This window comes from Emydura macquarii, unplaced genomic scaffold, assembly GCF_026122565.2.
Source record: "Emydura macquarii macquarii isolate MOO-44397 ecotype Brisbane River unplaced genomic scaffold, CSIRO-AGI_Emac_v2 contig_1253, whole genome shotgun sequence".
NCBI classification, from domain to species: domain Eukaryota; kingdom Metazoa; phylum Chordata; order Testudines; family Chelidae; genus Emydura; species Emydura macquarii.
In genome coordinates, this window is record NW_027131390.1 from 98,998,235 (window position 1) to 99,019,257 (window position 21,023).

Sequence of the window (21,023 nt, forward strand, 5' to 3'; positions counted from 1 at the left end):
TTAACAGTGAGGTTAGTTAACTTTTGGAACAACTTACCAAGGGTTTTGGTGGATTCTCCTTCTCTGACAATTTTTAAATCAAGATTGGCTGTTTTTCTAAGAGATACACTCCAACTCAAACAGGAATTAATTTAAGGAGCTCCTATGAGCCAAGCAATAAAGGAGGTCAGCCTAGATGATCACAATGGTCCCTCATAATCTATGAATTATTATTGTTATTTATTATTGATATTATTGTTGTGCCCGGGAGCCCCAGTCATGGGCAGGACCCCATTGTGCTAGGAGCTGTGCAAACACAGAACAAAAGATAGTCAGTGCACCAAAGAGCTTGCAATCTATGTATAAGACAAGAGACAAAGGATGAATCTCAGACTTCCTGTGCAATCTGGAATTAGTCACTTAGTCACGTAAATGCTTTGTGCCTTGGTTTCCCCATATATAAATTGCAGATAACACTAACTCACTGAGGTGTTATGAGGCATCAATTAATATTTGTAAGACCCCTCTGAGATATTCAGATGGAAGGTACAATAGAAATGCAAAATATGATTATTTATTAATGAGCCCGATCTGAAGGATTTGCTTTGAACTTAAACCTACTTTTTAAAAAAACAAACAGTGATTTATGCAGTTCAGGAAAGCTTTAATATGTCTCAGAGCTGTGTACAAGCCACTGGTGCTTGTGTCAGGTACCCCTTTTAAAAAGTGGTGCAAGGAATACTAGGTTGATCTTTGACTGACAGGCCTACAGTGAAGGAATAACTTGCACAATGCATCGTCAACACAGATATGAAAAGATAGACACAGCACTTCAGCTTTGTCATTTTCTGCTTGTCACAGGCTCACGAGACCTTCAAGGCAAGATGGGCTCAGCCTGACCAGTGACTTAGCCATTTGCCCTTAGTCGTGACCCTGATCTAGCCACAGAGGGGCATTTAGCGATCCCGGCTGTGCGTAACAGAGTTAGAGAGACTGAATACAGCTGCAGAGGATTACTTAAACAGAACTGAGCTCAGCTGAGGGGGAGAAGAGGCAGGAGAGGAGGTAGGGCATTCCCTCCCTCTCAGGGAAGGGTCTGAGGAAGGCTGCAGGGACAGAATTGATCCCTAGAGTGGGTCCTTGAAAGGGGGCAACATCTGGAGAGAGACTGCAGAGAAGGCAGGACTCTCCTGAAGGAAGGAGAAACCACCAGGAGCAGGATAGGCTAAGATAGGGATCTCCCTCATCTTTGGAGGCCCTAAGGGAAGCTGTCAGAGTCTCTAGGGAAGAGAAGCAGTAGGGGAATCCTGCTGGTGAAGAAGCACGATAAGAGAAGCTCTGAAGGGGCCAAGAAGCAGGGGACTTCAGTGGAGCCTGAGAACTATTAGGTTGGGTATTTTGTTTGGCCTTTCACTTGGACTGTTTGTTACGCTGACAGGGGACCAAACTTTGTGACCTGGCCAGAGGGGTGAGCCAGGGAAGATGTGATGGGAGGGCAGACGGCTAGCAGGAGGCATGGGAAACAAGGACCCCTGGCAGCATGGCACCCTGACACAAAGGGATGTTACAGCTGGGGAGGGGCCTCCTTACGCTGTTGTTTGAACATGTGATCTAGTGTGTCCTTTGAATTGTATTCACGGGCATATAGGCACGGCCTGCAGCCCAGAGAACATCTATGAACCTTCGTAGGTAGAAGTGCCATTACATACAGTCTGAACTCAAAGGGTCAGACTCTCCTCACCTACTCACTGGGAGTAGTACTTTACCTCAGCAATAGTCCCAATGAAGAAAATGAGTCTACACTTAGAGAAAAGTAAAGTATTCCTCCGTGAGATGAAGGGTGGTAGTATCTGGCCCTTACACAGGGCTACAGGCTGGTACCCTTGGTCTAAACAGTCCCTTACACTATGGATACCTTACCCGATACTTTACACAATGGTGCCTCACTCTGAAGTCAGAGGAGATTAATTATGGAGTAAGCTACTATTGAGTGTGACTAAGAATATCACAGTCTGGCCCAGGCTTCCCAGGAACATCCATACGTCTGTCCCATTATCCAACGCCAGATTCCTTCTCCGAATTGTACTTTGCTGCGCTGCCTATAAAAAAAACCCTTGACAATAGCAAGGCTGCTGGGTGCTGAGGCTACTACCTATCACGCTGGCCAATATTGTCTTCTTGTGTCCCCATCAGTCTGTATTCATTGGTTGTCTCCTGTCTTCTACCTGGGGCAGGAACAGTCTTTTTAGTACAGTGCCTAGCACAATGGGGTCCTGAGACATGTCTAGGGCTCCTAGGCACCGTGGAAATACAATACATTAATAAATAATAATAACAAAGAACTATGGCTGTGACTTTGCCACAAACCCCATGTACTGAGAAGAGTTTAGTTGCACTGCCCCAGGATCAAACCAGCAAGGCACAATTCCCTCCCTGCTCCAGGGACAGCTATTTGCCACCAGTAGCTATCTGCTTTAACACCCTCTCCCTGTACCAGCTCAGCTACCCTGGCTGTTATGTTCATGGCATACAAAGGGAATAGAGCTAAGTACTCTTTCTGGGAAGTTGCAGCATAAGGCTACTTTATTTCTTAGGAGTCAGAATCTTAACACCCAAGAACCGAAGACAGAGAGAGAGAAAGCAGGCTGCTCTCTCAGACAGAGCAGCACCACATTCCCCACCTTGCTCTAGGCTGGTCCTTTGCAGACTGATTGCTGAGGACCCAGATCTCACCCTTCCTTACAGAGCCCCTAGCCTGCCAGCAGGACCAGGAAAACCCCGGAGAATATAAAACGATAGCTCCTAATGTGAACACAGTCTTCAATATACCACACTGGCCAAAGCTCTGCCCCTGTTCCTGCTCCTCATGCACCAGCTCCTGGTGAGGAGTAGCAGGATCTCAGCGCCCGCTTGCTCCTGCACACCCAGACTCAAGATCCAGGGAGGCCCTGAAGGAGCATAGTCTTGTGCCTCTTTGTGCCCACACTGTTCTAGGCACTACCAAACCCCAACAGTAGAACAAAACACATCTTCCAGTTGCCGTAAGAAAAGTTTCCTCTGGGAATTAAAGAACTGTGCGTCACTGCCTACATGGCAACATGCCTCCCTACATCCATGAGTCCATTTCAGTGGAGTCCCATGCCCTAGTTATCTCCAGAACAGCAGCTGTAAAACTTCCTTCCCCTTCCTTGACTGGGGAATATAAGACATAAGAGGGGATGGTTTCCTTAACTCTCCATTGCTTTAAAATATCTCCATCACTAGCACTGAGTCTCACCCATGGTTTTACTGAGCCAGGGAGAATGTATGGACTTCCCACATATTGGCATCTTTCAACCTGTGTAACCCCCAAAACACACTTGTAAGCAGTGACCTTCAGAAAGCACATTCGTTCCTGAATATATCAAAAGTTCCTCAGTGTAATCCTTTTCCAAGTTAATTGGCCAAGAACCTACTGTTCATACAATCAGCTAAAGCGCTGGTTTTACTTTGCAGTCATTCCGAAGTACAAGCTGGCTTTGCTCTTAGCCTAATGCTCTGTTGTTGTAACAAATGAAACGGGTGTCAGACAGTCAGATTGGAGAACACTACTTACTTAGGGGGTTTGCTTCTCAGAGGTAAAGTGCCATTGCACACAAAACTGGACCCGGTAGATCAGCAGCTTTTCCATTTAACATTGACTCACTTTGGCCCCAGATCTAGGGCTGATCCGTGGCAGACATATCCTTCCTGCTCTCTGGAGGCAGGACCTTTGGCAAGACTAGGCAACTGAGGCATTCAGCATCCACCTTGCTAAACTCTGGGAGCCGTTTCTGCACAGCCCTGTGCCCTGGATTTCTCCATGGAACTCCTTGTCTCAGAGCATCTTATCCATTGCAAATGTGGATGCCTTTTTTTCCCCCCCAACTCTAGCCTTGATTCTGCCCTGTTGCTAGGCCTGTGCACAGTTCATGTTGCATTGCCTCCCTGAAGCATTGCACTGCACTTCCGATTCTTTAAATGCGTTTTGGAACATATTGCAGTCAAGCTGTTTCCACCTAAAAATGTCTCTATTTGCATTGAGGATAGACCCATCCACTGCAGACCCAGTGGAAATATGATACATGTGAAACACGGTTGGAAATGACCCAGGTGTGAGATCGCTCTGCTCAGCATCTACAGCCTACCGAGGCAAAGATCCCTGCTGCCATCACGTTGCAAATACCATATGTACAGTATTAATAAGGCAAATTTCTTCTAAATATGAAGCCAGAAGATTCCTTACAGTCTGCAGCCCCCACATCATTCCAATCCGCCCTCCGAGTCCACAGCAGGAGGGTAACATCCAGCATCTGTGTCCGCACCATCCACTCCCACCTTGCATGAGTCAGCAGCTGAAGTTGTTTTGCACCCTCTGACAAGACCCCATGGATATCCCATAAACCTGGATCTGTCCCATCTCTGCCACTTCCACCCATGCCTATGGATTCCTCATTAGACTTCACAACAACTCTCCTCACTCACAAAGCATGCCATGCCCTCCGGTGCCATTCTTCCTGACCCCTGGGAACTTGAGTCCATCGCCTCAGTCTCCCTACATATCTCACTCTGCAACTTTGAAAGTAGCACCTTGGGGAAATGATCCTTCCATTGTCTCAGCCAGTAACTCCCAGGATGTTCTCTCTCACCAGGTCTCAAACTCTGTCTGATACATTTCTGACCCACAGAGACCCTTTCCTGGCATCATCACCTTTGATCAATGGGGCCTGCCATCAGCTTCCTCTAAGAATCCCCATCTGCATTGGCAACAGGGAATACATGCCGGAGAGAGCTCTGGGAGAAACTGTCAACCTACATGTGCACCTTGTGGAGATTGATTGGGAGAGTGCGTATTTGGAGTGGGACATTTTCAGTCTGTGGCTTACCCCCTATTCTTCTGCTCATACTCCCGTCTGTGGCCCAGAACCTACTCCTGGAAGTGTATCTATCCCACCACAAAAAGACCCCACATTCCACTAGCTGCTGGGGGAAGGACCGTACCATGAGTTTGTCCAGAGCAAATTATGCCAAAGCCACTTAATTCCCTTCTTTTGAAAGAGTTGGACTGGACTAGTGGATGGGGGAGGGGGAAGCAGCAGACATCATAGCTCTTGATTTTTAGTAAGGCTTTTGAGATGGTCACAGATGATATTTGCATGAGTAAATCAGAGAAACGAGGTCTAGATAAAATTGCTATAAAGTGGGTGCACAACTGGTTGAAAAACCATACTCAAAGAGTAGTTATCAATGGTTCGCTGCCAAACAAGGAGGACAATATGCAGGAGATGAAGTAGGAAGTTAGTAGAATGAGCCAAGAGCTGGGGTCACTGATGGACACTATAAGGACCTTGACCGAATACCCTGGTCAGGCAGCTCTTAGAGGCTCAACAACACGTGAACCAAATAACTACATGGGCTTTTATGGCTATTCCAGGCTTTCGGTGCTCAATCATGAGAATCCAGAGCAGCACAGGTTAATAGACTACACAAGATTCTCAATCCACATGAGCAAATTCTGCCAGGAGTGAACTACCCCTGACGTAGGTCATTGTCTATCAGGTCTCCCCATCCTTTTCCTTTGAATCTGTTTGCTTTTCAGTTGTAAACAGTTGCTAAGGCTCAGTTGTTTCCATTCATTTTATTTTTGACAAAAGCGTTTTGCTAGTAAGTTCGTTATTCCTATTGTGTGTTGCTTTCTCCTTCACTCCTTCCAGCTGCTACCGCTGGAAAGGACGGAATCATCCACAATGCTGTTAAGAAAAATCAAAAAAATCACAAGAAGCAGTGCTGCAGAAAGATCCCTGGAGTGGGAGCAAATTAATGAATGATTTTCAGTCCCAACTGATGCAATTATTTGCACGTGCATGGAGACTGGATCCACCTCTTCAAACCAGGGTAATATGTTCAGCCCCAGGTCCACTTGTGGCAAATATTGGGGGCATCCTGATCACTGCAATTCCAGTAAACAAGCTTCAGGAGACATTGGGAAAGTGTCATACAAGTGAAAATCTCTATACAGAAACTGCTGTTTTGACTGTGCACATTTTGGTGTGTGAGCAGCTACTTATTTGGGAAGAGTACAGAGCACCTTAGGCCAAAATTTGTAAAGTTGGGGTTCTAAATTAGGTATCTAAACCCATATTTAATCACTTAAATAAATGGTTTTCTGAGGTGCTGAGCACCCACTGTTCCCATTAGAGTGACTAGGATCTGCAGGTTCAGCCTGCTTTTAAAGATACAGAATCCATTCTATAATTCACAATTCACATTGTGAATTACCTACCTCTACAATCTGCATGGAATGATTCAATGATCTGTCACTGGGAGAGGGAGAGAATTTAATAATTTAATGTGTGGCCTCAATTTTGAGCTCACAAAGGGTTAATATGAACAAACACCCTTTAAAATTAAGAAAAATAATTTAAACTTGTGCTTTTAAGTACATGGGGATTGGTCCAGCCGACTAAGACCCAGCAAACCAGGGATGGTATCCACAAAGCAGTCTGAGCTGGGCAAAGGAACAGTCAGCTCCCCACTGTAGGAAACAAGGGAAAGTTTCTTTGGAGCAGCTCCGGGGATCAGGAAGGAATTGCTCCTGTAAATGAGTTAAAAGCACTAACCTATATGGCATTCAAGCAGAGGAGTATATCCATTATTATGCCATGCCCTGACTGACTCAGCAAGTCAACTTCTGTCACAGATGAGTTTGGCACCCCCTGCCCGCTGCCCACCAGATTGCTGCGAAGGGACCCAGGCATTGGATCTCTGGATGTTTTAAGCCTCCGGAGCCTGAACTGATGTGACAGAACGGTGGCTAATGTGGGATCCCAACCTATGCCTGCCTGGCTTATGAGCCCACTGGGAGACCTGGGTTCTAATTATCAGCTCTGTGCGACTTTCAGCAAGTCACTTCCCTTTGCCAGTCTTCACTATTTAGATTTAGACAATAAGCTCTTTGGGGCAGGGACTGCCATTTACTGTGTCTTTGCACAGTATGGAACACAAGGGGGCCCCGATCTTGGATGGGCTTCTAGGTGCTACTGTAATGTTAATATTAATGAACACCACGAGCATGCAAACATTAGAGGTAACTGAATTTGAGCTAAAGCTGCTTCTCTTACGACTGCGCTGTCCAATGATGTTCACCTGCACTTCCAAGTGACTGGCCCTGCCTTCGTGCCATTCCCTCATTACTCTTGCTGAAATTGCTCGATAGAACCACTGTCTTCAGCTGCTAATTCTCTTAGCAAGGACATCGTTAACCCTCCTTCCTTACTGTCATCGTCTGGGTATCATGTCTCCACCCAGGGTTTGGCTGGAATTTATTTCTCCTCCTCTATCCTCCACTCATCAAGTCATTCTTTTTCTCTCCTGTCTGCATGATGTTTTCATTCTTCGCCAGCACAAAGATTTTATTCCCTCTGCATTAGTAATATAGCTTGTGTGGAGTGCTGGTGACATATTGTGGCTGTACTGGTTAATCACAGGTGTGTTTTCCCTAGGGCTATCAGATCTGCTTTGATGTGAAATCTGATGCCAGTTCTACCTTAATCGCACTCTTTGAGTCCAGTCCTATAATCCCCGTGTTCTCAGAACACCCACTGAAGTCAATGGGAGTTTAGGATTCTCAAGAAAGGCAGATTTGGCCCTTTATGCTTGATATTTGTTAAAGGCTAAACAATGTAGACTCTTGATAAAAAAAAAGTATATGATATTGACGTGTAATAGGTACAGATATATATAGAGAGAGAGACACAATATTATATCTCTTTCAAAAGCATTTAAGCATCCACTATATGATATTAACACTTAACATTCTTATTAAATTAATTTGTAATTGTATATAGATCCTATCTCTCTGCTATGTCCCTGACTACAGCAAAGCATTTAAGCACATGCTGATATCCTATTGATTTAATAAAGTTAAGCTCATGCTTAAGTTCATTACAGAATAATGCCATAACCCCATAAACATCTAGACACACATTTAGTTTTAAGCATGTGAGTAGTCTCATATATTTATACTCAATATATAAGATACTTGAGGCAGGGACTGTCTTTTTGTTCTGTTGTTTATAGGGCCAGTCACAGTGGGGTCCCTGCTATATGACTGACGGTCCCTAGATGATACTGCACTACACATAATAAATGTTATCCCTTTTTAATCCGAGACATTAGCAGAAATTTGGGGTCCTTCAGATTGTTTCAGTTAGGAGGAGAAATTGATGTTGGAGTCAGGCATTTCTTTGATGCAATCCTGTTTATTTATTAGACCACATTTCCCTGAACACAGCAGGAATGAAACAATGGGAGATCGTTTCTTTGCTCACAGTTCCAAGCCTCTTTCAGACAGTACTTAGCCCAAAAAGCTCTCTCACTAGGCTCTCTCTAAAGGCCATGCTCTCAAGTGCTTCTTCTGGCTGTGTCCTTGGCTTTCTGCCTCTTCTCCAAGACTTTTTGTGTGGTGTTTCTCTTTTACTCTCTCTCTCACGCACACACATTCTTCTACTCAAACAATAGCGAGCGAAACCCCTCTGCACACATAAATTTTGCATGGGCCTCTGGTTTGCAGAGTGACATGTAGCTATATTTGGATGGAGGCTGCTGTTGTTTCAGCTATCTGGTTCCATACAGAAGCTTAATTGTTTCTTATATTTATCGGTAATAAAGGGCAGTTATTACACTCTCCAGTTTAAAGGAGGTTTAACCTAATCCATAACAGTAATAATAATAGTGAAAGGCAATGGGATTATTCACATACTTAAATTTAATCATGTGCATAATTCTGTTCAGTGTCAAGGCCTAGGGTAAGAGCAAGCTTAAGTTTGTGTATTTTATTGAACACGGGCTGACATTATGTTTAGAGAGCAGCTATAAATATTAGCTTTAACTGACAACATTTTCATGCTGCAGTGAATAAACATAAGGGTAAGTGCATAGACTAGACTATAATTCAGAAAAATCAAAGTAACTGGCTTCCCCACATGTGACAATCCAAGAATGATATATAAATTAATTAAAATATTAGCAATTTCTCTGTTATGCTTTAAGTGTATATTTCCTTTTCCCCAGTATAGAGTGGTGTCTAACTTTGTTGGGATTTTCTTAAATAATTCTGCCTCGGGCTAGAGAGCCCTTTTTTAAATATAGCAGTGATGGATCTATGTGGCTCTAAGAGGCAGATTCTCCCAAACACTTAAGGCTTGACCTAGAGGAGACTACTGAACTGATTCTGTCAAGAAGGGTTTGTATTTTCTTCAGGGCTAGCTAGGAAAAGGGAAAAATCTAAATATGTTTTGACATTTGTATTTCGAGTGTTATCTGTCAAATATGCCAGGGCTAGATCATAAATTTCCTAAAGACTGCCATGGCTATCCAACATATCAATAGCAATATGCACTTAATATATGATCTCGGCTGAAAGACAAATGTATAAAGCACAAAAATATATTTAACATTTGAAGAGAACATGGGGTGGGTGTGGGGGAAGCTAGTACCATCTTTAAAATTGCACAGTAGACATCTGGATAAATGATGTCTGACAACTCCATCATCAAAATCTGTACAGAAAATAAATCTAAGAGGTCAAATGAGGTCATAATACACCTCCGAAATCTGATAAGCATCCAGGAAATATGTTCTTCATTCTGGTCATTTATCATTTACATTGTTTGCTGCAGGGAAAAATTTACCCTTTAGTAAGTTTAGTCTTTTCATTTAAGTGTAACTGTAACAGAATGGTGTAAGTTTTCCAGTTCCCAATGCCTGTTTTGTAATTTACCTTAAATCAGCTGAAGGAATGCTGGGAAATTGGAGCACTGTCATCTGGGGATGGGGGAAATAAAAATCAGAAGCATCTCGTTTGTCTGGGCTGTTGGTATTGACCCAATCACTTCAGTACAGAACACCCAGCTCATCAGATGCTACGTCACATGGCCATTTTGGGTTCAACCAGTGGTAAGTAAGCAGGCTATAATGGGGGATACTCCAGGAGTAGCCTTTTATGTACCCATCCAAACCTCAGGCACCTCAGGTTGAAGTGGTCAGTTTTGTACAAGGCTCTGTAGAATTTGCACTGCTTTATATATTTAATTCTCTGTGTTCAGTATGGGTTCCTATCATGCCACTGGTTTACGCAGAACTCCCCCTCAACTTCAGAGCTGTTAGGACAATTTCTGCTGCTCCAACAGCACGAAATTAGATCCATTTCAAGGTGATCTGTTCCATACGCTTCTGCAGAACACACTGTATTGCTCTTTTTAAGATGTTGTATTCTAATGCTGCATTCTAATAACATGCACCAAGGAGATCTGCAGGTCCCATTATTACATGATATTAAAATTCATTGCATTGGATACATTTCTAAATTTAATGTATTTGCACTGGCAGCAAAACAGAAAGAGCCCATCTCGCATAAGCTGCTGGGTATTGTATTAGCGACATTGATTTGTACATGGAGAATGCACAAACTGATGACACCTTTGTACATTGTAACTAAAGTGCCAATAAAATGTAATACAATGTAAAGGCTTGCAGTTTGTCCTCAGCTATATTCATAACTGGACTCCAGGTTGAACTAGGGGGGAAAGGTAGTTGTTGTCTAATTTTCTTGGGATCATGTATGTGGCGGTGATGTGGTTTTGTTTTACTTGATTGTGACCTTATCTTTAATGAGCATGCATTTATTCCAAGGTTTTCCAGGCAAACAATGGGATCATTAATTCCCTGAGTGCTGCGCCCCCAGTGTGCAGAGCTGAGTTTTGTCAGCATTTCTAAGATGAACCCCTAATTTCTGGTAGTGGCTTTCCCCAAACACACGCACACAGAAAAATTCACTCCAGCTCAAAATGAACAGGCAGTTAAGCGGGTTGTAATTTTAAGTGCCTGAGTAGTAGTCCCATTGATTAGGTTAAATTTCCTTCAAAGTGAAAGCATCCTTGTCACAATGAAAGAATTTAAGGAACATTCAAATGAGCAAGCCATTAGGACTATAGCTCTGAACAGGCTTCTACAGACTTTGGTCTATGTCAGTGGTTCACAAGCTATTTACCATTGTGGGCCACATATGCAGCTCTGTGTTATGTGGACCGCATCCACACAATATATATGCTACCTGTATGGCCCTGGGGATGTCACATGGGCCACAGCTGTGTGCTGATTTTGGCCTCAAGCAGCCCATGGACTGAAGTTCAGAACCACTGGCCTATGTAGATGAGCATTACTTCAGGGTAAATAACGGTTTGGGTACCAGGGTGGAATGGCCTTGGGATATCTTGGATGTTGGAAGCATCCTAGCCTCTCTGGTAAGTGGTTTCCATTTCTTCCTGGTCTGAAGGTTCAGTAACCAATTCATGGTATAAAATTTCAAGAACCACTAGGATTAGAAACTAATGCCAGACAACATGGAAAATCTGGGAATTCCAGCTTCCCCATGCTATATAGTCATTTTTCTAGCCCTCTTCATTTGCACATTATAGGACCTTAAAGTCACATCATTCTGAATACCATCTTGTTTTTCCCTCCCACTTCAATTCCAAGCTGATTTTAGAGCTACTATCTCCAGAAATGATAACTTATATTGTATACCACCAAAGCTTGTCACTCCATCGCTCAAAGGGATTAAATTATGAATCTTCAATTCTAAAAGTTTGTCAAAACGTTGGCCATTAAAATCTTGCTGGACTTTGGGGGAGGAGGTTGGTTGGGGTGAGATGGGATAGAAACCAAGATGGTATTCAGAGTGATCTGATTTTAAAGTGTTTTATTACATTAATTTGTAGTAGTTTTGTTGGGTTTGAATGCTAACTATGTGCAAATGATGAATGGTTTCACTAAATTAAAGGAAATATTAATATTTCTGCCTCAACTGTAATCCCATCTCCTGAAACCCTACCTCCTAGCAAAGTCTAATAAGCTTTCTTAGTCTGACCTCATACGCAGTTACTGTTTCCCCATTCAAGAGCTGCTACGAAAGGCCCAGTGATGCTAAGAGGAAAAAAGACTGATTAAACAGCGAGTCAGCGGCACAGGCGCAGTGTGACAAGAGCCAGCAAACAGAGCTGTAAACAAGCGAGTTTGAGAGGGGGATTGTGAGCGGGGGGGAGTGTGTGGTGATTTTTGTTTTGGTGCTTGTTTGGGTTTGTTGTTTTGGTTTTTTCCTTGACAGGACTTTAGGTGGGAAGGCTATGACAGACACAGAGGCAGCAGTGGTAGTGACCCAACAGATTAGTTTGTGCTTGGCTGTTTGTTTAAGACATATTGGAAGCCTGAGTCCTGTCTATTTGCCTTCTCCATGAGATGCACGGTGCTGTTACTCCAGGCTTAGGGCCATACTGGCTCCAATAGTCCCACTGCCTGGACCGGACTAGACCTCAGCAGGCCTGCGACTCTTGCTGAGCTGTTGCTAGGCATTCTCACCCCTCCTTAGCTCTCCAGGCTGACTAGGACAGGCTACTGTGCCGCCTCCTAGGCTCTGCACACCCAAGGGCCACGCTTGTTTTGGGCTGGCTAGAGCTCCAATCAGAGACCCCATGCACCACGCCCAGTGAGTAGAACGGAGCCCATAATCTGAGGAACCGCTCTCTGTCAGAGCAGCTGCCAGGCAGAAGATGATTTTCCTAATCACAAACGTTCCATGTGTTCTTCCATTCAGCTGTTAAACGGACACAACTGAAGTTCCCTTTAGTGATGAAATCGCACTAATAGGACAGTTCTAGAAGGCCTCCCAATTTCTCACAGCCAGATCACCCCAGGCCAACCAGAAACCGCTTCTAATGCCTCACTAAGGGGCCGGATAAATATTTTAACTGCCTATTAGACTCAGCATTAGCTACACACAGTGCACCCAGATCAATGCGCTAACAATGCTCAGCTCTGACATTGCGCTTTCCATGTTCAAAGCACGGGAGTGACAGTAACCAGCTAATCCTCACAACTCCTGTGAGCCATTTAACTAAGCCGTATTAGTGCCATTTTACAGCTGATGCAGGTGAGATAGAGCAGCGACGTGCCTCGCAGTGGCAGAATTTAGATAAGAACTCTGATATTCCCGGTTCTTGTCCCAGTGATCGCTCTATTTTTAAAATAGGTTTAACATAATACCCTGCCCTGAGAGGCACTAATGCATAAGGGTTTAGGCTTTGACACGCAAGCAATGTTTGCATGTGATGCAGGGGAAATGGGCAGAATGCTGCAGTGGAGCACAAAAACATGCTGTGTGCTGCACCCATCTACTACAGCAAGATGTACAGCAAAAGGCGACGTGACTACTTGAAAGGGGATGCCCTCGTGGGAAGGTTGGCAAGAAGGGACAGCGTTTTTATTAACTGCTGGAACATCCCAGGTTCAGGCTGAGCCTCCTCAGGTTTCTAGAAATGTCTGATTCATACTGAATGAACTTGCAAGCTTACCATAATCAGTTCCATATTACTCATATGACGCTGATCATATGATTACAGGTACCATGCCATGAGCTGCACTCAGTGAGCACACTGCCCCTAATCACCACATTCAGCTCGGCAGGCCAGCTGCGGGAGGGACATCTTGCCCTGTGATGAGTTGTTCTGGCTGCAGCCCCAGCTGTCTACCTGTGCTGCAAATGCAGGCTTGACCCCATGATTTCATGAAGTTATTTCTGGGTGTGATTCTAAATACATTTAAAGCACTTCCTATTGATAGACACATTCATGGTATAAATAGTTACATCCTCTTCCTTTCACTCGGAGGTTTAATTAATACATAGATCAGCCTCTTTCTAAAATTCACAACTGCTTGGGAAGATATAACATTTAATTAGTTTGCCCACACAACTCCATATGTCAACTGTTAGCTCAATTATTCTTTGCTGTGAAGCACTGACTGCACTTTTCCACATTAGTAATTTCCCTGTATCTTGGAGTCATAGTTAATCAACACCCTGAACACACACACACTCTCTCTCACACACACACAAAATTAACTAAATGTTGAGCACAGAATCCTTGTTAACTGCCGCAGAATTTTGCTTATTACAAACCACACATGCAATACTGGGTCAGATTATAATCCCAAAGCATCGGACAGGTTGTGCTCACTCATGGAGATTTTCCATTCAGCCTGGATTCCTTTGCACCAACAGTTCATCTGAGGTGAAGTTTGCCCAGGTGCAGAGCACTCCTGCAAGGCAATAGGTAACACACCCTGCAGCTGGGGCTGTGCAGGGAGAGTAACAAGGGCAGAACAGACATGCAGGATAGGTGTGCTTCAGCAAGGATCTCCCCACAGGACCTGAACAGGGCAGTAGGGATGGAGAGCTGGGTGGTCAAGAGCAATTTACTAGCCCAAAACCTCCACAGAGAGGCAGTGGCTAAGACCCAGCTGCCCAGTTCACGCACACACCTAAAGGGGAGGCTGTAGCTCCACAGTAGCTAATGAAGATAAGGCACTAATTTTTTTGCCCTCCATTTCCATTAAAACAGATTCCAGCCCAGCAGTGATACCAACACTCATGATTAGACCTGGATGAGATTTTCTTTTCTGAAACTTTGACAAAATTTCAAAATTCTAGTTTGGGGGGCAGGGAGGGATCAGGAAACTTTTTTTTTTTTTCTTGATCTGTTCTCTCAATAACCATGTTTCCATAGCACCTTTCATGCAAGGATCTCAAACGTTCTCCAAGCCTCAATACACACCTGTAAGGTAGGCAAAGGTCTTCAGTGTGTCAATGGCATGTTTTTTCCTTAAATCACACAAGCCCAAAGAGTTAAACGCTATTAAGCTCTGTATGACTTGAAAAAGACCTTTTCTCGGTTCTGTCTCCATACTCTGCATACTTGACTGCACACCCTACAATAGAAAATTACTCACGTTAGCACAGTATACCAGGAATGTCACACATACTGCACCTTGTGTAGATAAGAGCCAGCCATTGTGTGAATTCAGAAAACCAACCCAGCCTTTATTATGTGTGCTGTGTTCTTATCATGTCAAAGGATGAGATTTGCTTCTTACATTTCTCCCTGGGATACCTCCCCTTTTACACTCTCTCCATATGCCTCAATAGATGTTATCATTTATACACACGTGAAGTGAGCATCAGTAACTGCAAAAACAGAACAAAATCATACATTACAAAACATTCCTGGTTCTAACAAATCAACTGTACATATTCAATATCAACATAATATGGTACAAGTTTCCCAAAAGGGCACAAGTCGTTGCATGTACCACAAAGGAGTACAGCACCACAAACTAAAATGAGTAGGCTTTTGCATACTGTACTTGCATACACTATCTTAAAGAAAAACTTAAATGAGAATCTCTTTAAAAAATCATTTCCCTATGTTAAAAAGTGGCACTTTCAATTAAAACTGATTTTAAAAACTACTTTGCTTTCCACATATTTATGCTTTTTTGATTACTTATTGCATTTCTCTCATCTTGCACAAGGAAAACAAACTATTCAGTTCCACTATTGGTTTATAACCAGTTTTTCCATAAATTTCACTTTCAGAATTGCAGGCACTAACTAAAAAAAATGCAGTGTATGGATAGCAAACACTGCAGGGACACGATAATTTGTTTTCAGAATTGCTTACATTGGCATTTTAAAATCATGGAAACATTCCTATTTGTTTTCAGTTTTGTCATGAAGGCTTCTTTGTTACCAAATCTAAATTCCGGGCTAAATTTGATATGACAGGGTGCCTTTAAATTGAAAAATAGCAACTGCTAATAGCAAGGAATCATGTGCCATATGTAAAGGGAGAGGCAACCTGGCGAAAGATGATGTGGAAAAAGCTGAAGTACTCAATGCTTTTTTTGTCTCTGTCTTGACAGGAAAGGTCAGCTCCCAAACTGCTGCACTGAGCAGCACAGAATGGGGAGGAGGTGAGCAGCCCTTAAGGGTGAAAGAACAGGTTCTGGACTATTTAGAAAAGCTGGACATGCACAAGTCAATGGGGCCGGATGCAATACATCCAAGGGTGCTGAAGGAGTTGAGTAATGTGATTCTAGAGCCATTGGCCATTATCTTTGAAAACTCATGGCGACTGTGGGAGGTCCCAGATGACTGGAAAAAGGCAAACATAGTGCCCATCTTCAAAAAAAGGAAGAAGGAGGATCCAGGGTACTACTGACCAGACAGCCTCACCTCAATCCCTGGAAAAATCATGGAGCAGGTCCTCAAGGGATCCATTTTGGTGCACCTGGAAGAGAGGAAGGTGACCAGGAACAGTCAGCATGGATTCACGAAGGACAAGTCATGCCTGACCAACCTGATTGTCTTCTATGATGAGATGGCTGGCTCTGTGGATGTGGGGAAAACCGTGGACGTGATATACCTTGACTTTAGCAAAGCTTTTGATACGGTCTCCCACAGTATTCTTATCAGCAAGTTAAAGAAGTATGGGTTGGATGAATGGACTATAAGGTGGATAGAAAGCTGGCTAGATCATCGGGCTGGAGGATAGCTAATGTGACACCAATTTTTAAAAAGGCAATTACCTGGGCATAACTGAGAGCAAATTCTAGCTCACAGTTTCTTTTCTGCCTCATGCTTAGACTCCACCCCCTAAGGAAATTAAAAGCAGAGAAGGCAGCCAGTCAAGTCCATTTTATAATGAATATAGGCCCAATCCTACAGCCCATAGATTTCAATGAAACTACTCACTCGAGCAAGGGCTGTGCAGTCAGGCTCTAGATCTGATAACATGGGACACAAGGATTTGTTTATAACCCACCCAAAACATCATGATAAATTTACACATTATGCAGTAAGAAACCCCAGCTCAGGATATCTTGCCAGCCCTTCCCACCCCGCATCATGCACATGTGGATTTTGAAAAAACTCATTATGAAGAACATGTGCAAAAATAATTTTGTCTGACAGATGCGGGATTCAATTATGAGTTTTGTTCTACACAAGAGAACAGGCTGATAGAAATCCAGGCCATTTACTGCCTTGTGCTTTATATCCATTGACCATTTAAAGAACCAGTGTAACTTAGCCTTTAAGTATGTGGCACAGTGCTATGACTTAATATTAATTATTTTATGTGGTTTTTATCTCCCGGTTATCTCTCTACTCTCAAGACAGATGGCAGTTAAATGGGACCATTGTCACATAACATCTCAGTAGAGGACCTGGGTAGAGAACGCAGGAAGTCTGGCTCATGGCTATGTCTATACAGCAACAAGACGCCTGTGCCTGCCCCATGCCAGCCACCTCATGCTCGCGGGGCTCGTGCTGCTGGGCTGTTTATTGCCATTTAGATTTCCAGGTTCGGGCTGGAGCACAAGTTGGGGTACTAATTGGTGTCTGCTACAGACCAAATCACACTAGGGAACAGGATGATTGCCTCCTTATACACTTGTCTAAAATGTGTAGGGAAAAAAAAAACTTTGTGTGACCAAGGGGGACTTCAATTTGAATGGCATATGCTGGAGGTCTCATGGTGCCAGCACTACAACATCCTTGGAATGTCTAAACAATGTAGAGGAAAATTTCCTAACTCAAAAAATGTTGCAGCCAACATGCAGGAATTCTATATTAGTCCGGCTACTGACAGATAAAGAGGAAGTGATCACAGGACTAAACGTTTCTGGTAACTTAGGTACAAGTGACCATGACTTGATCACATTTATAACATGCAAGCAGAATATCGGTAATATATATACTTGGTGCTTTAACGGGGCCAGTTTCACAACACTGAAAACAATTCTGAGGCAGATCAGCTGGGAGGAAGAATTTAATCAGAAAAATGTGAATGATAATTGGGAATCGTTCAAGATCACCTTACTAGATGCCCCAAAAGTCACAATCCCCCAGCTGACAAAAAGGCTGTGCTTGTTAAAAAAACGACCTGTTTTAGAGGGGAAGTGAAGGCAGCCATAAAATAAAATATATATATATTACATATATATTGTACATATATATATATATATTGTTAAATGGAAAAAAGGGAGAGTTGATAGTAATGAATATAAATCAGAAGTTAGGACGAAGACAATTGATAAGGAAAGACAAGGGAAACAAGGAGAAATCTATGGAATCCAAGAGTTTTAAAAGAGCTGGTTGAGGAGCTTGCTGGGCCATTTAATGTTGATTTTCAATAAGTCTTGAAGCACCAGGAAAGTTCCAGAAAACAGGAAGAAAGCTAATGTTGTGTCAATTTTTTAAAATGGTAAATGGGATGACTTAGGTAATTATATGTCTGTCAATCTGACATTGGTCCCTGGCAAGATAATGAATGGCTGATACAGGACTCAGTTAATGACCTAAAAAAGGATAATATAGTTAATGCAAATCAACATGGGTTTATGAAAAATTCATCCTGTCAAACTAACTTGATTTCTTACTTTGATGGCCTTACAAGTTTGGTTTATAATGGTAATAGTGTTGACATAATAGACTTCTGTAAGGTGTCTGACTTGGTACCGCACAACATTTTGCCCGATATATGCTAGGATCGCATTTGCCTGTTTTACAGCTGCATCACATTTCCAGTTCATAGTCACCCTGTGATTGACTAATGCACTCACATCTTTCTGCTCCTCTGTCATTTCCAACTGATGAGCTGCCAGCTTATAACAGAAATTATTTTTATTAGTTCCTAAGTGCATGACCTTGCACTTTGTACTATTAATTTCATCTCACTTTATTACTCCAGTCCTCAAGGTCATCCAATTCTTCCTGTCTGATATTCCGATCCTCCTCTGTGTTGACAATGTCCCCTTTCCATACTGCGTGTGCATGAGAAATGTGTGTAGCGGGGGTTGGGGAGAGGGAACGCATATGAGAAAATGAGACTGGAAATATAACTCTTTGCTTCGGCTTGTTTTTGCTTTTTGATTGTTTAGCCAGAACCCATTTTCAAAAGTACCTAAATGATTCAGAAGCCTAAGTCCCATTTTCAAAAAGTGACTTTAGACACTTAGGAATTTAAGTCTCATTGGAGGCCTAAGTCCCTACAGGTCTTGATTTTAAAGGTATTTAGGTGCCTAACTCCCACTGAAATCAATTAGGCACCTAAATACCTTTAAAATAAGGCCCTAAATTATTTCTTAAAATGGGATTTGGGCTCCTAAATCACTTAGGCACTTTTGAAAATTTCACCTTCCATTTCGAATGGCCTCAGGGCTTTGTTCCCCAGTAGACAGAAAAACAGAACCATAGCATCTACTTACAGTTACCTAGCTACAATGACCGCAGTAGCTGCCCTGCTTGTACGGGGTATTTAGAACACAATGCTTTCCTGCTCTCCCAGTGTATTTAATCAAAATGCCCAATCTCTACCATTTTGTTACAAACTAAATGACATTCTGTCGCAGGCCCTGCCAGACATGGAACATTCTGAGAACATGCTAAGCCTTGGATCAAGCCCTCTCATACCACTATATATGTGTTTCAAATATCCCTAATCCTAACAAATCAAAAGAGATCCCTACTCCCTGCAGTTTGTGACACTGTTCCAAACATTACAATTTCAAATGTAAAATGAACACTTTCTGGGGTTTTTATTTCACCTCCATAGTGATCTAAACAGCATTAATACCCAGATGTGAAATACAATCATTTTGATCCTCTGATTTCTTTCTTCTGGCAACTGGCTTGTTTCTTTAATTCAAATTAGCTCTTCATATTCAAGTCTCATTTTATTTAATCTTCTTTTTCAATTAAATTCAATTGTCTGTGACCCTCTTAACTTCCTTTGCTTCTCTGCATTGCAAATTCAGAGCGGAAACCAATTTTGTATTTGTCCCTTTACTTTAAAAAAAAAATTGGAAGCTGTATTGCTTAACAAAGACCATCTTTTGGAAGAGACATAACTGTCCATCTGGCATCCTGATGTTGCTAAAGGCTCTGTGGCACTCTTCAGAAATGTAAGGGTGATGGCTCAATTTTACCTGGATATAATTTGCATATGTACTTGTAAATAATAAGACTAAGGATGTTTGGAGGTGGAATCAATTTTCTATTGGATGGATGCAACTAATTAACATGTGGCAGTTATAGCTACCCAAATACAATGAGAGTTGCTTAAATAAACCCTGAAACACAAATGTAGCTAGAAATCTAGAAGCCTTCAGCCTTGATCTGTTGTCATGGAATTAAAGGAAAGCAAACTTCCCTGTGTTTTTCAAAGTGTCCCAAATGAGTCCCTCGGTCTCTGATTTACTGTGTAGTGACACAATTGTCAAGGGTTGTGAGCTACTGTATGGTCTGAAACTGTTTATAAAAAGATGGATTATTTGCTTTTCACCCTCTCCATATTCATAAGCTAAAGTTCTGTGTATGATAGACATTTTAAAACATATTTTTCAAGCAGTTTTTAGTGTACATAGAATGCATGTTCTGGGCAGGGCAGGATGGTCTTGTGGATAAAGCACTTGACAGGGACTCAGTTCCTGACCCTCCCACAGACTTCCAGTGTGATGCTGGGCAAATCCCGTCCAGCCAAAGTTTAAAGTGCTCAGTGTTTCAGGTACGATGTGCTGGATAATAACATGGAAGGACCCCACATTTCTAAAACTAAACTGGATCTTTATGTAGAATAGTTCCAGAGGGGTAGCCGTGTTAGTCTGTATACAGCAAAAACAACGAGAGTTCTGTGGCACTTTAAAGACTAACAGATTTAATATTTGCAGGCATAAGCTTTCGAGAGACTTCAGCTCTCTTCTTCAGATGCAGTAATACAGAAAATAGGTAACACAGAGGCATCTTATAGATATCCAGGTGCATTGAGAACAATGGGGGAGATGGAGTCCGGGGGCGGACACGCAAAGCAGGGGGAGGAGCTGCAGCTGGGCTCGGCTCAGCTCCCCGCGAGTGAGAGCTGCCCAGCTACCGCCACATCTAGGCAGCTCTCACTTGGCAATGAGGAGCAAGCCCAGCACAGCTCCCATCCACCCCCAGCATTTAACTATTTAAACGTTCTATTTTTAGAATGTTTAAACGGATTTTTATTTAAATTAATTTTTACATCCCTAGTCCCGATATTTTAATCTTGCAATATGGTCACCCTAGGCGCATCTCAGAACGGCCACAC

At 42.8% G+C, this 21,023-nt stretch overlaps 1 protein-coding gene across 1 annotated transcript in view; it reads right to left on the reverse strand.

Annotated features, from left to right (window-relative positions):
• C1QL2 (complement C1q like 2) overlaps positions 1-14,684 on the reverse strand; it is a 39,277-nt gene extending 24,593 nt beyond the window's left edge. Inside the window, exon 1 of the mRNA XM_067549918.1 lies at positions 14,667-14,684. The gene's annotated coding sequence lies outside the window, so the exon portion shown is untranslated. The remainder of the gene's footprint in view (positions 1-14,666) is intronic.
• Positions 14,685-21,023: the final 6,339 nt, after the last annotated feature.